Genomic DNA, 12,810 nt, shown 5'->3' with positions numbered 1-12,810 from the left:
CAGTAAAAACCTTACAGCAGAAACATGCGAACCTGAGTTTGAATCCCCAGAACCCAGGTAAAAAGCCAGGCACAGCAGCCTGTGTCTGAAACCCCCAGAATACGGGGATGCAGAGACAGATCCCTCAGAGTTCACTGGCTGGCTAGTCTAACTGAAGTAATGAGTGTCAGTGAGAATCTCGATCTCAAAAAAATATACTGGAAAACAGCCAAAGAAATATACACAAACATGGACATATACCCACACACACACAGAGAGGAATAAACATATGCACACACACACACACACACACACACACACACACACACACACACTGGAATCACTACTCTAGAGAAGCTGGATCTCTAGTAAAATGCCTTCTCTTCTCTTTGCAGGGAAAATATCAGAGACAGAGTGGTTTCCATCATTGCCTCCTTGATCATTCGTATGGCATTCATCAACTTTGGGGGACAGCAGGCTTGTCACATAGACACTGGTCTGAGAGTCTAAAGATCCAGCTGTCACTCTGAAGTCTGGGAACTTGGTGGAGAATCTTGCGTGCTTAACTTTCTCAGGTCTCCATTTCTAGGACACTATCACTGAATGAGAATAGAGATCCTTGTCAGCTCAGCCTTTCTATGACTCTACCTACAAATTGTAAGTCTGGGTGCCTAGCACACATCTTCCTCCTCATAAAGCCCAGAATGGACACACATCTTTTACAGATGATTGTGTTTCCCAGCTCAGGGTTAACAGTCTCTTCACTTGACTGCTGAGCATAAAAATAAAGTACCGTTTAAGATGCAAGTGGCCACAAGCATTAGTGCTCAAGTAGGGAACTCACACACCTTTCCTTGAACCACTAACAGGCACCATTTGCCAAGCACTTACACTAAGTCAGGCACATTGCTAAGCCTGTGTATATTCAATCCTTTAATCTCCTTACCATCCTACAATGATGTCCTGTTATTTTTACCATGGTTTAGAAAAGAACACCAACTTCTTCTCTGGCTGTATCTGTATCACTGCCACATCCTCTGGACCATCTCCTCTTCATGCGGAACTAAAGAAAGGTGAGTTCTTAATTTGTAAGGCATCGCCATGTGGGCTTCTGTCATGGAACACAGCAAGGTTCTGAGAAGAAAATAGAAGGTTCATTTAGGTATAACTATCAATTCCTTCTCTGGCACAAATGTCGAATGTCTATATAATTATTCTTAACTCCCACTGGCAGAGGGAAAGAATTCAGGAATTCAAAGTTTTTCATTCCTTTTAGTCAGTCTTAATAGGGGAATATATAAAACAGTGGGAAAGGCTTAAACTGGGCAAAGTTCTTGGTAGCTAAAAGAAATGATTTCTATCACCAAGTCAGTGGGCCTTTTGATATCAAACCAAAGAAAATGAATCTCTCCTTAAATACATTAAATCTGAACAAAAGTGAGCAAGTGCAGGTTGCACACAGGTTAGTAACACCTCAATGAAGCCGGCCTCTCGATACAGCATTCATGTCAAAATCAAGTAACAACCACTTCTGCAATCCCACACCTGAATTCTTATCTCTAGAAAATATATATATTTTTTTTAAAAGACAGCCAGGGGTCAGGACAATGGCTCAGAGGATAAAATGCTTGCTGTGCAAGAAAGGGGACCGAAGATCTGATGCCTAGCATCTATGTCAAAGCAGTCATGACAATGTATAGCTGACAGGCACCCCACTGGGATGTGGCAGGAGGCAGACATGGAGATCCCTAGAGCTCATTGGACAACCAGTCTAGCCAAATTAACGAGATCCAGGTTCAGTGAGAGACCCTGACTCAAAAACTAAAGGGCAGGCCAGTCACTGTGATGCACTGTTTTAATCCCAGTGCTCAGGAGGCAGAGGCAGGTGGATCTCTATGAGTCTGAAGCCAGCCTAGTCTAAATAGCAAGTTCTAGGTCATCCAGGGCTACATAGTAAAACCCTATCTTAAAAAATATAAAATAAAATAAAATAATAAAATGCAGAAAGATCAAGCCAACAAGATCAGCCAGCAACAATCCAACTAGTTGGACTCAGGTGGGTTAAACAGGAACAACAACAACAAAAGACAAAAAAAAATCCAAAAACTAAAAACATGAAGTGAGAGAAGGACATAGTAGGTCTACCTGGAGGGAGGGGGAATAGGGAGTTAGGGTATATATGATCAAGATACATCACTTACGTGTGTATAATTCTCATGAAACAAATAAAAATTCTTTTTTAAAATAAGTGCAGAGAGATCAGAGAAAATGACTAAAGTCAACCTCTAGTCTCCACTTGTATATACACAAGGAGCATAACTTATAAGCAGAGGGAGAGAGAGAGGCATCACAGCCTTTTTACAGTATAAAATAATAAAAAAAAAATAACATAATACTACCGGAAGATCCAGCACTACCTATCCTGGGCATATACCCAGAAGAAGTTCCAACTGGTAATAAGAACNCATACTCCACTATGTTCATAGCAGCCTTATTTATAATAGCCAGAAGCTGGAAAGAACCCAGATGTCCCTCAACAGAAGAATGGATACAGAAAACGTGGTACATTTACACAATGGAGTACTACTCAGCTATTAAAAACAATGGATTTATGAAATTCTTAGGCAAATTGATGTATCTGGAGGATATCATCCTTAGTGAGGTAACCCAATCACAAAAGAAGTCATTAGATACTGCTTGTGGACGTTGTACATCGTGGTGCGGAGCCTAGTGCGCACCACGATGTACAACGTCCACAAGCAGGTTACAGAGACAAAGTTTGGAGCTAAGACGAAAGGATGGACTATCCAAAGACTACCCAACCCGGGGATCCATCCCATAATCAGCCACCAAACCCAGACACTATTGCATATGCCAGAAAGATTTTGCTGAAGGGACCCTGTTATAGCTGTATCATATGAGGCTATGCCAGTGCCTGGCAAATACAGAAGTGGATGGATGCTCACAGTCATCTATAAGATGGAACACAGGGCCCCCAATGAAGAAGCTAGAAAAAGCATCCAAGGAGCTGAAGGGGTCTGCAACCCTATAGGTGGAACAACAATATGAACTAACCAGTACCTCCCAGAACTTGTATCTCTAGCTGCATATGTAGCAGAAGATGGCCTAGTCGGCCATCACTGGGAAGAGAGGCCCCTTGGTACTGCAAACTTTATAAGCCTCAGTACAGGGGAACGTCAGGGCCAAGAAGCAGGAGTGGGTGGAGAGGGGAGCAGGATGGAGGGAGGGTATAGGGAACTTTCGGGATAGCATTTGAGATGTATATAAAGAAAATATCTAAAAATAAATAAATAAATAAATAAATAAATAAATAAATAAATAGAAATAGTAGATCCAGCATAAACAGAAAGAGAGACACAGAGACAGACAGACAGACAGAAGGACAGACAGACAGAGATTGAGAGAGAGTGTGCTTTTCAACAATTATTGAACATATGGAGGAGCCAAGAACTGTGCTTGGCCCTAAGATGAATATGGTTCCAAGAACTAAGGTTTTTGTTTAGCTTTGTTGTTTCATTTCTATTTCTGACCATCAGTGTACATCCTTTTACTCCTGCACATTATGGTACTGGAAGACTGGACCCACCGGAAAATCTAATGTGTGATTTGCAATCTTCCATGACAGGGTTGTGTGGGGTTTGAGTCTTGGTAGACAGAAGGGAGGTTCAATAGTCACCATCCTTCCTCCGTTAGCAATCGAGGACACGTGGGACATCTTCAGATGCGAGTGCCTGCCCTATCCAGCTTAATCTATTGTCAGACACCTGCTTTGGTGTTATGGAACATCTGGGGCCACCAGTACATTGGACCTGCAGTTTTCTATCCCCACCTCACCAAGCAGCAACTTTATAATTCTCACCCAAAAGTTAAGGAGCGACCCAGACACACTCCTTTCATTTCTGCAGTCTTCTTAGTAGTTATTGTAAATGTTTGATACCCTGTGTTAAATCCCTTCCTGATTAGAATACCTAAACTAATATCAATTTCCTTCATTCCTAAGTTATTGGTGAGAGAATGCAGTGAAGAGCGGTGCTATTCGGTAGAAGTATGAGACGTACACATAATTTAAACTTTTCTCTCAAAGTAACCATATTTAAAAAGTGAAAAGAGGGTCCAGGGTGTGGCTTGAGTAAGCATTTGCTTAACAAGGGTGGGATCCTAGATTCAGTCCTCAGTACCAAAAAGCAAATAAAAATACAAGAAATGACTTTATTGACATCCATCGAACACAGCCAAAATATTACCATCTTGACAGATAATCATGATAATATGTGCCAAGTCTTGAAGATGAAGTGTGTCTGTGTGTGTTTTGTACATGTGTGTGTGCTCATGTACATGTCTTTGGGCTAGTATGCATGCACACATGTGCATATGCACCAGATGTTGATGCTGAATATCATCTTCAGTCAGTCTCCACCTCACTTTTTGAGGCATGCTCTCTCACTGCCCTGAAGCTGAATGATTCAGGGATGCCCCTGTGTCCACCTCTCCCCTCCTCCTGGTTAACATCAAGATGGCTGTTGAAGTGCTTGGCTTTTGTATTGGTGGTGGGACTAAAACTCAGGTCTTCATGTTTACACAGCAAGCATTTTATTGACCAAGCCATGTCTCTGCCCCCCCCTCCCAGACATATGTTTCTTTTTTATGTTAACTTGTTTGTTTTACATTTTTCATCCACTGTGAGTATATGTGGGAGAAGGAGCACATAAACTTGCAGAAGTCCATCTTCTCTCCAACATGCAGATGTCAGGGATCAAACTGAGGTCGCCTGACTTGGCAGTAAGCACCTTTACCCTCTAAGCCACCTCACCCATGCCAAAGGGTAAGTTCTGTAGACATAGCAAATCTCAGTTCACACTGTCCAGGTCCTGGCTAGTTCTATGTCAACTTGGTGCAAACTAGAATCATCAGAGAGGAGGTGGCTTCAATTGAGAGACTGCCTCTTGAAGATCAGGCTGGAGGCAGATCTATGGAGCATTTTCTTAATGGGTGATTGATAGGAGGAGGGCCCAGTGCACTGTGGGGTGGGCCATCCCTGGGCTGGCCATCCTGGGAATCTATAAGGAAGCAGGCTGAGCAAGTCATGAGGAGCAAACCAGTAAGCAGCGCCCTCCACGGCCTCCATGGCATTAGTTCTTGCCTCCCGGTTCCTGCCCTGTTTGAATTCCTGTTCTGACTTCCTTCAAAGATGAACAGTGATATGGAAGTGTTAGCTGGATGAACCCTTTCCTCCCCAACTTGCTTTTTGGTCAACAGTGTTCCATCATAGCAATAGACACCCTAAGGCCTCCCCCATACCAAAAACTGCTTATTGCTACAAACGAATGCTGGTGCTCATAAATTAATAGCTATATTAATAAACAATGTAAATTATATGATTGTCTACAACACAGTGTAATGGCAGAGCATCATGCTGTTACTAAGTGAGCTTGGGGCTTTACAGAGAATTGGCTTTTGCCAATGCAGTTGGTTCACCTCTTCATCTGCCTATTGGTATCTGTCCAATAAAGCTCAATACATTGAGCTGAAGGCAGTCTCTTGTAAGCAGCCTTCTATAGGAAGGTGAATGTAAGTCTGTAGGCACTCTCAAAACACAGGAAATTCCATCATGTAACAAGGAGCCAGGGGCTTTGAGAGGTCTGCCCTGGGCTGAGGTAACTAAGTGCAGGGTACAAGGTGAGTATTTCCTGAGCTACCCCGCACCTCCCCCCAGCCCCACTGTGTCTACTGGGAAGAGCCTACAAGGCCGTTTATAGAGATGCTGAGCCAGACGCCTAAGTCTAGAATAAGACTCTTCCGTATTTGCACATCTAACTGCATGAGCAATAGGAACCCAGCGCTGGAGCCTGGGAACAATCCACTTGTGAGGATGCATCAAGGAAGGGCAGCTGTTATAGAACTGTGTCAAGTCAAGCTACGCACAATTGACTATGGACGACGACGACAAAGACCGCCCAGGATCAGCCCAGGAACCAAGTGAGTGTGGGAGCTGCTGGTAAGACCTGCCCATAGCTGGGATAAAGCCTGTGGCAACAGGCATCCTCTTTTTATGGTTCTCTTTGTTTTGTTTCAGCCTAGCAGGACCATGCCAAGACTCAGAACATCACCATCGTAGGAACAGCTTCTCTGTGAGTTCTCACTACATGCCAGGCAACACGCCAAGAACTTCCCATACGAAATCCTGACCTCATCCTCTCTAAGCCAGAGGAGGAAAGCCCTCTTAGCCTCAGTTTATACAAGAAAATTAAGGGACCAAAAAACCTTACCCCAGGAAATGAACTCAATGGCAGCGAAGCTCCATTTCAAACGAAGGCCCTTGAATTCTGGAACCTTCCCCATAACTGCTGTCTGTGCTGCTCCAGAAGAACTCTGGCAGCCTTTACCTCAAGGAGAAAAGAAGAGCAGTGGTGGCTGGAGGGCCGACTGCTAAAGCCCGATTTTGCCCACTTTATAAACAATTGTTTGAGTCGGGCCTAAATAAGGGGGACAACAGGGATGACACTGTCCACAGGGACTTTGGCACACTGTACATCCAACACCCTCTCCAAAGTGGTCATATGAGCCCACGGGGGAACCTAGCTGGGGTGGGGTCTCAGAAAAAAAAAAAAAACAGCCTTGTGAGAAAGGAACGGAACCTTCTCAGGTAGAAAAGGCAGGGTTACCATGGCGACCACAAATTCTTGGCCCAGTGGATTGAGTCTTAATTCAGAGAGGCCTGCTTTTCCAGAGGGGGAAAAATGAAATAAAGCAAATCAGAGTCCCCCCTGAGCTGTGGCCTTCCACAGAGGGGCAGTGTCTCTGGCGGCCTCACAATCTAAACAGATTAACCGCCAGTGCCTCGAGGTCTGTGAAAGGCGTCTGCAGAAGATGAAGTGGGTTTTCATACCTGACAGTATCCCAGATGGAGCTTAGCGTGGCTTTACCAAAGAAGCTGCCAGAACAAATATGACACACTGCTCTGACAGGATCCCGTTCCAGTTGTGGCTCTCTCGCGGCCGACTGCAGTTGGACCCTCACAATGCTGGCTTTCTCCTAACCAGTCGGCTGTCGTTTATTGACCCAAGCTAAGCCCCTGGCTCTTGGTGCTTTCCTACTCAACTGCCCGCAGCCATCACAGCCCGTTTCAACAGAGGCTGCGTTGTAATTCCACTTCATGGATGAAGCCCTCGCGGTCTGGAACCATTGTGGCCCAGTGTGAGGAGTCCTGACACCTCTCTTTCCCAGCAACGCTTCCTCTGAGGCCCTGGTTAGCACACATACCCGGACTCTCGACACCTAGGATGCTTCCCAAAGTCTAGAGAAGAGGACAAGCTACAAGGAGCTTACAGTCCTCCTGGGCTGGCCCTCGTGACCCACATATTACTCCAGAAGATAATACCAGCCATCCACTACACAAACTAGATACTGCTTTTTCCATGTTTTACCCCTGTCTCATCAACAAGATGCCAACAAAAACACTCATTGCCTACAGTGGGGCACGGGACTACCCAAATTCTAAGGGTTCCTGGAGTTCTGAAGGTTTCAAATAGCAGAGCCAACTAATTTGAACTTGTGATAGTAGCCCCATCTCCTTTATTTTTACATTTATGCCTTACTCATACAAAAGCTATTTAAGCTTTACAAACTTCTGAATATCCAAAGAAAATATTTATCCCATCTGGGGTCCCCAGTGAGGCGAGCCATGTTCAGTTTTCTGCATTCAGTTGGTGTTGGTCTTCTGTTTTCCCAGAGAACTCTCAGCCTTACCTCATCTGCTTTGCTAGTAGTCTGAGAAGAGCAGAGTCAGCTCGGCCTCCCCACTCTATATTTGAAGCTGACAGAACCAGCTCAGTCCGGACAGACAGATCTAGTCAGCTAGTGAGCTGCTGCCTCCCAGCAGGACCAGAGCAGATGCGGTACACCTCTACTTAGGGGCTCTATGCGGCTTCTCCAAAATACTGGAGATCCCTGGAAGGCCCGTGTGGTGTGTTGGCCTGAGGCCTGGGTACATGCACTGGGGAGGTGGGTTCTCCTTTGAGAAATAGTACCCACAGTTGCTATGAGGATAATGAGCTCACGGGTAGCTGGGGCCATGAGTAAGAGAATGAATGACCTCTTTATCTCTATGCATGACACTCTTCTGTGCCTTTGAACTGTATACCATGCACATGAATCAACTATTCAGAAATTATTTTACAAACAAAATTTCCCGTACCACCAAAGCAACATTGTTAAACCATTTACTGTGATTACCACAGTCCTCAGCTCACAAGGAAGGTCCATGAGCCATGAGGTAGATGGGCCCACACCTTACCCATGGACTCCAGGGAGACGAAAGACATTGGGTATACATCTGCCTTCCACACCCAAAGAGAATGGAATTCAGTGGGAATAAAATAACCAAATCTTAACTATCTATGTTAGTGAAGGAAAGTCCAGAGTCAAGGACCTAAAATGTAAATAAACATAAAATTTTCTATTTCGTGTTGGAATGTGTTGTCCCCTTTGGAATACAGATCTGTTTCCTCCCACAAACATCTAGCACTGATCACTAAAGTAGCCCAAAGGACTAATATATTGGGAGGCTATCCTATTTCCTCCATGTGCCTCTTAGGATGCCTTTGGCTGCTGGAAACAAGGGCTCCACTGAAGTTGATTTAAACAATGAGCCAATTTACCATCCCACAAAGCAGAGGCCCCAGGTCAGGATCTTAGGGCTCAGTGTTGATCAGCAAAGCCACCGTGGTACCCAGTCTTTCTATCATTTACTCTGCTGTTGACAGGGTGGGCCTCGGGCTTGGACTCCTGGGAATATCACAGGTGGATGCTAAGCTTCACCTCCAGGTAGGATGTGGGGTGGGGGGAGCAAACATCTTTCATAGAACAAGAATAACATCTCTGAGAATTCTCACTCTGTCTGGTGAAATCATAGCAGGTCTACCTCCCTTCATCCTATGCATTCCAGAAAGAGCCACTAGCTCATAGAGGAGGGGACTTAGAGATATTAAAGGGAGGAGCAGATGCAGCCCAATCAAAACTCCCCCTAAATGCCCCCCTCTCCTCAACACACATACACACACACACACACACACTCACCTGTGGCAGAGTAGACTGCAATTACTTATTGGCACTGAGAATCAATTTACATGGAGATGGCTCCTTCCCAGTCCTTCCCCCTGGGTTTACTTCTGCTTCAGAAGGGCAAGACGGGAGCTATGTGTTTTAGATTCCAGTTCTTGCTACCTGAGTGCTTCCCGTGATTAAAACTAAGTTTAAACAAAGATAACGCTCGCATCACTAAGTCAACTCTCAGTGCAAGGGGAGTTCAGCAAGCCACTGAGAGCAAATTTGTCATGTGAGAACACAGCAAGAAGTCAGGCCCGGGTTTGAGGTGGCTGCATCTATTAGGACGGGTATCGTGGGCACCGCTGCCATTTTCAGAACCCTACCCTCCTCAAAGCCATTTTTGAACGCTAATGGTCGCATGCCATGTATGTTGTATGGTGTCATTGATTCTAAGAGGCTTTGTGTGGTGTGAGACAAGTGACTGACCTCTGACCACTGTGCCTGCCATGGGAGCTCAGAAGTGGACACCGAGGGAGTAGTCTCATTAAAGGCATACAGTCCCACAAGACAAGGAATGGATTGATGTCACTGACTTGCTGAGCTATAATAACTGCCTCTGCCGCACAAAGGCCCAGCTGGAGGTTAAGAAGGGAACAGCCTACAAGCAATTCACACAGAGCAGCTGAGGACTAAAACCGAGTGTCAGATAGGCCACTAAGAGCAAACCTGGGAATCTGTGCCCATCCCCCGACACACACACACACACACACACACACACACACACACACACACACACCTTCTGGAAAGAACGGAAAGGTGCAGCTACTGGCTACGTTTATGTCTGAAGCAGGGAAAGGAAGAGAAATAGAAAAATGTGTAGACATGTATTGATCCTAGTGAAAAGCACTCCATCTCAGGGCCAAGAAGGACCAGACTTTCATGGCCTGCATCATCAGAAAAGCACAGTTTGGTCTCAAGATTTAATAAACGAAATGGCAGGAATCTGGATCGTCCTACAACCAAAAAAATAAAAAATAAAAAATAAAAAAATCCCATTCTGATTTGATAGAGCCACACTGCCCCTGAGCAGTTGAGTGTCTTCAGCTTCCTCGTCACAAGAATCACCTGGGGACTTGAGCAGACGCAGGCTCTGAGGCAAGGAAGGCCCAAGAGCTTGCGGGTCTAACAAGCTCCCAGGTGATACCGATGTTGCCAGTCAGAGAGTCAGCGTCTCCCTTCCCTGTGATAGAGAACAGAGTTTACTGAGTTAGAAGTTCATGTGGGTAAGACATTTGGAGACATTAAGATAGAAATCATTAAAAGTCAGCTGGGGGCCTGGAGGTGGGGGTGGATATGATCAAAGTTAAGAGATATTTGCCGGTGGTGGCACATGTCTTTAATCCCAGCACTCAAGAGACAGAGGCAGGCAGATCTCTATGAATTTGGGGCAAGCCTGGTCTACAAAGTGAGTTACAGGAAAGCTAGAACTCCGCAGTGTAACCCTGTCTCGAAAACACACACACACATTGATCAAGCCTCTTCCAGTTGAATTACCACTTTGCTTTTCTGCCTTGACTCTACTCACCCTCTCTGCCTTTCTGGTCCTAGCCACAAGATAACAGTTATGCCATACACTGTCGTTGTGATGTACTACCTTGTGGCAGGGCCGACAGCAATAGCCCCAGACAATCACACACTGGAAACCCTGAAAACAGAGCCAGAAAGAAAGATTTAAAAAAAAAAAAAAAAAAGCTAAAATCCTAAACCCACTTTTCTTTTTGTAAGCTGGTTGGTTCAAGTATTTGTTATAGTAGTAGAAAGTTGACCAGTTCAATCGGTGAATGCAAAATATGATCTAGACACAGAGATAGGATTCTGACACACCTTATAGCATGTATAAACTTGGAAGCCATCATGAGAACTGAAATAAGTCAGACACAAAGGGGCAGTGTGAGTTCATTTAGATGAGGTATGGATAGTGGCCAAATTCATAGAGCTGAAAAGAATTCCAGTAGAGAGGAGGAGAGGGAAGGAGGAAGTCTTAATTAATGAGTGTGAAGTTTGAATTAGGAAAAATGATCAAGATAGGAACAAATTATGATATGAAAACAAAAATACGGATTGCTTAATGCTATTGAAGGACGCAACTATAAAAGATTAGATTAATCAACTTTACCCCCCCCCCCCAACACACAAACACACTGATCAAGCCTCTTGCAGTTGATTTACCACTCTGCTTCTCAGCCTTCACCCTACTCACCATGTGTTAACTAAGACCGGCCTCCTGCCAGGGCTGGCTCAGACACAGACTGTCCGGGCACTGGTTTGCCCTGACCCTCTGCTGCCTCTGATCCATGCATCTGTGATACAGCTTCCCCCAAGGTGACCTCATCATCCATGAGCAGCAAGCAGTCTCTTCTTTAACCACACATGCTCACAGGAAAGGTCTTTCCCTGGTTTCCAAGCCTTCGTATTTGATTTTGTTTTTCCATAGCTAACTGAACCCCTGAAGTGTTTTGTTTGTTTGGTTTGGTTTGGTTTGGTTTGATTCTTTTATATTTACAACAGCCCACCTGTGCCTGGGGAAGATTTGGGACTGGAGAATAGCCACTTAAATCTACTATCTCACTTGTTTGTAGTGAAGAAAAGAAAGCAGGACAAAACCTTAACCAAGAAACACAAGCAATCTTCCAGACAAATGAGCTATCTTTAAAGATGTCACAGGCTGACAAACAGTTAGCCTGGTCCACCGGCAATCATCCCCTCTCACATCCAGGCAGCTTGAAGGCTTTTTCTCTCGGTGGAAAAAAAATTACACCAGCCTTGACTCAGGCATCCTCACTCTCTTCAGCTGACAAGACTTAGAAAGAAGTCAGGAACCAGAAAGAATTAAAGGTTTGCCTATTTTCCCTCTGTCAGAAGCCTTACAGCTTCTAGAATTTATCCTGCGGTCCCATTTTCAATCTCTTTCTTCCTGCACAAACATATCAATAATTGTCCCATTACACACACACCTGAACTATATTTACAAAACGTGAGTATAAATTATCCTGCAAATCGTATTAACACTGTGAATAAATTTAAAGATGTTCCAGGGAGACCACAAATCAGTCTGTTTCTAACCACCTAAGGTCAGTGTGAAATCAATTCAAGCCAAAAAGCCAAGAGCCTGGCACCACGTGGGAGCTGAGGAGCAAGGGGGCTGGCTTCTGTCCACACTGCCTTTGTAAGGAGAGAAGGGTCAAGAGCTGGCATCTCAGTACGGCTCATCTCACAAGCAAATGAATTGTACTCACCCTAGGTTCAAGGGAACACTATTATGTGAGACAGCCAAGGTTGAAGCAAGAGCTTCACAAGGCACAAGCATGAGCTAAGCAGGACAGGCAGCCAGATCAAATGCTGCATGGACGTGAAATCTGTAGTTGTTATATTCTGTTTAAGAGCATAGCTTATATAAATATGATATATACATATGTACACACACACATACACAAAATCACCTGGACATAGTTATGCATATCTATGATCTTAGCCCTTGGGAGACAAAGACAGAAGAAGGATTGTCAAAAGTTCAAGGCCAGTTAAGGCTGCATGGTGAGTTCCAAGCTAGCCAAGGCTATATAAGGCCTTGGGGACAAAAAAAAAAAAAAAAAAAAAAAAAAAAAAACACCCCTAAGATTGTGCAAGTTTTTTTTTTTTAATTCCTCTACTGGAACTTCCTCTCTAAACATAATGTATGCTTATAGTTTAGTGTGTTCCCGACTT

Source organism: Mus caroli, chromosome 14 (assembly GCF_900094665.2).
Source record: "Mus caroli chromosome 14, CAROLI_EIJ_v1.1, whole genome shotgun sequence".
In the NCBI taxonomy this organism is placed as follows: Eukaryota; Metazoa; Chordata; class Mammalia; order Rodentia; family Muridae; genus Mus; species Mus caroli.
The sequence above is the reverse complement of the archived record's forward strand: the minus strand, read 5'-3'. Positions refer to the sequence as shown.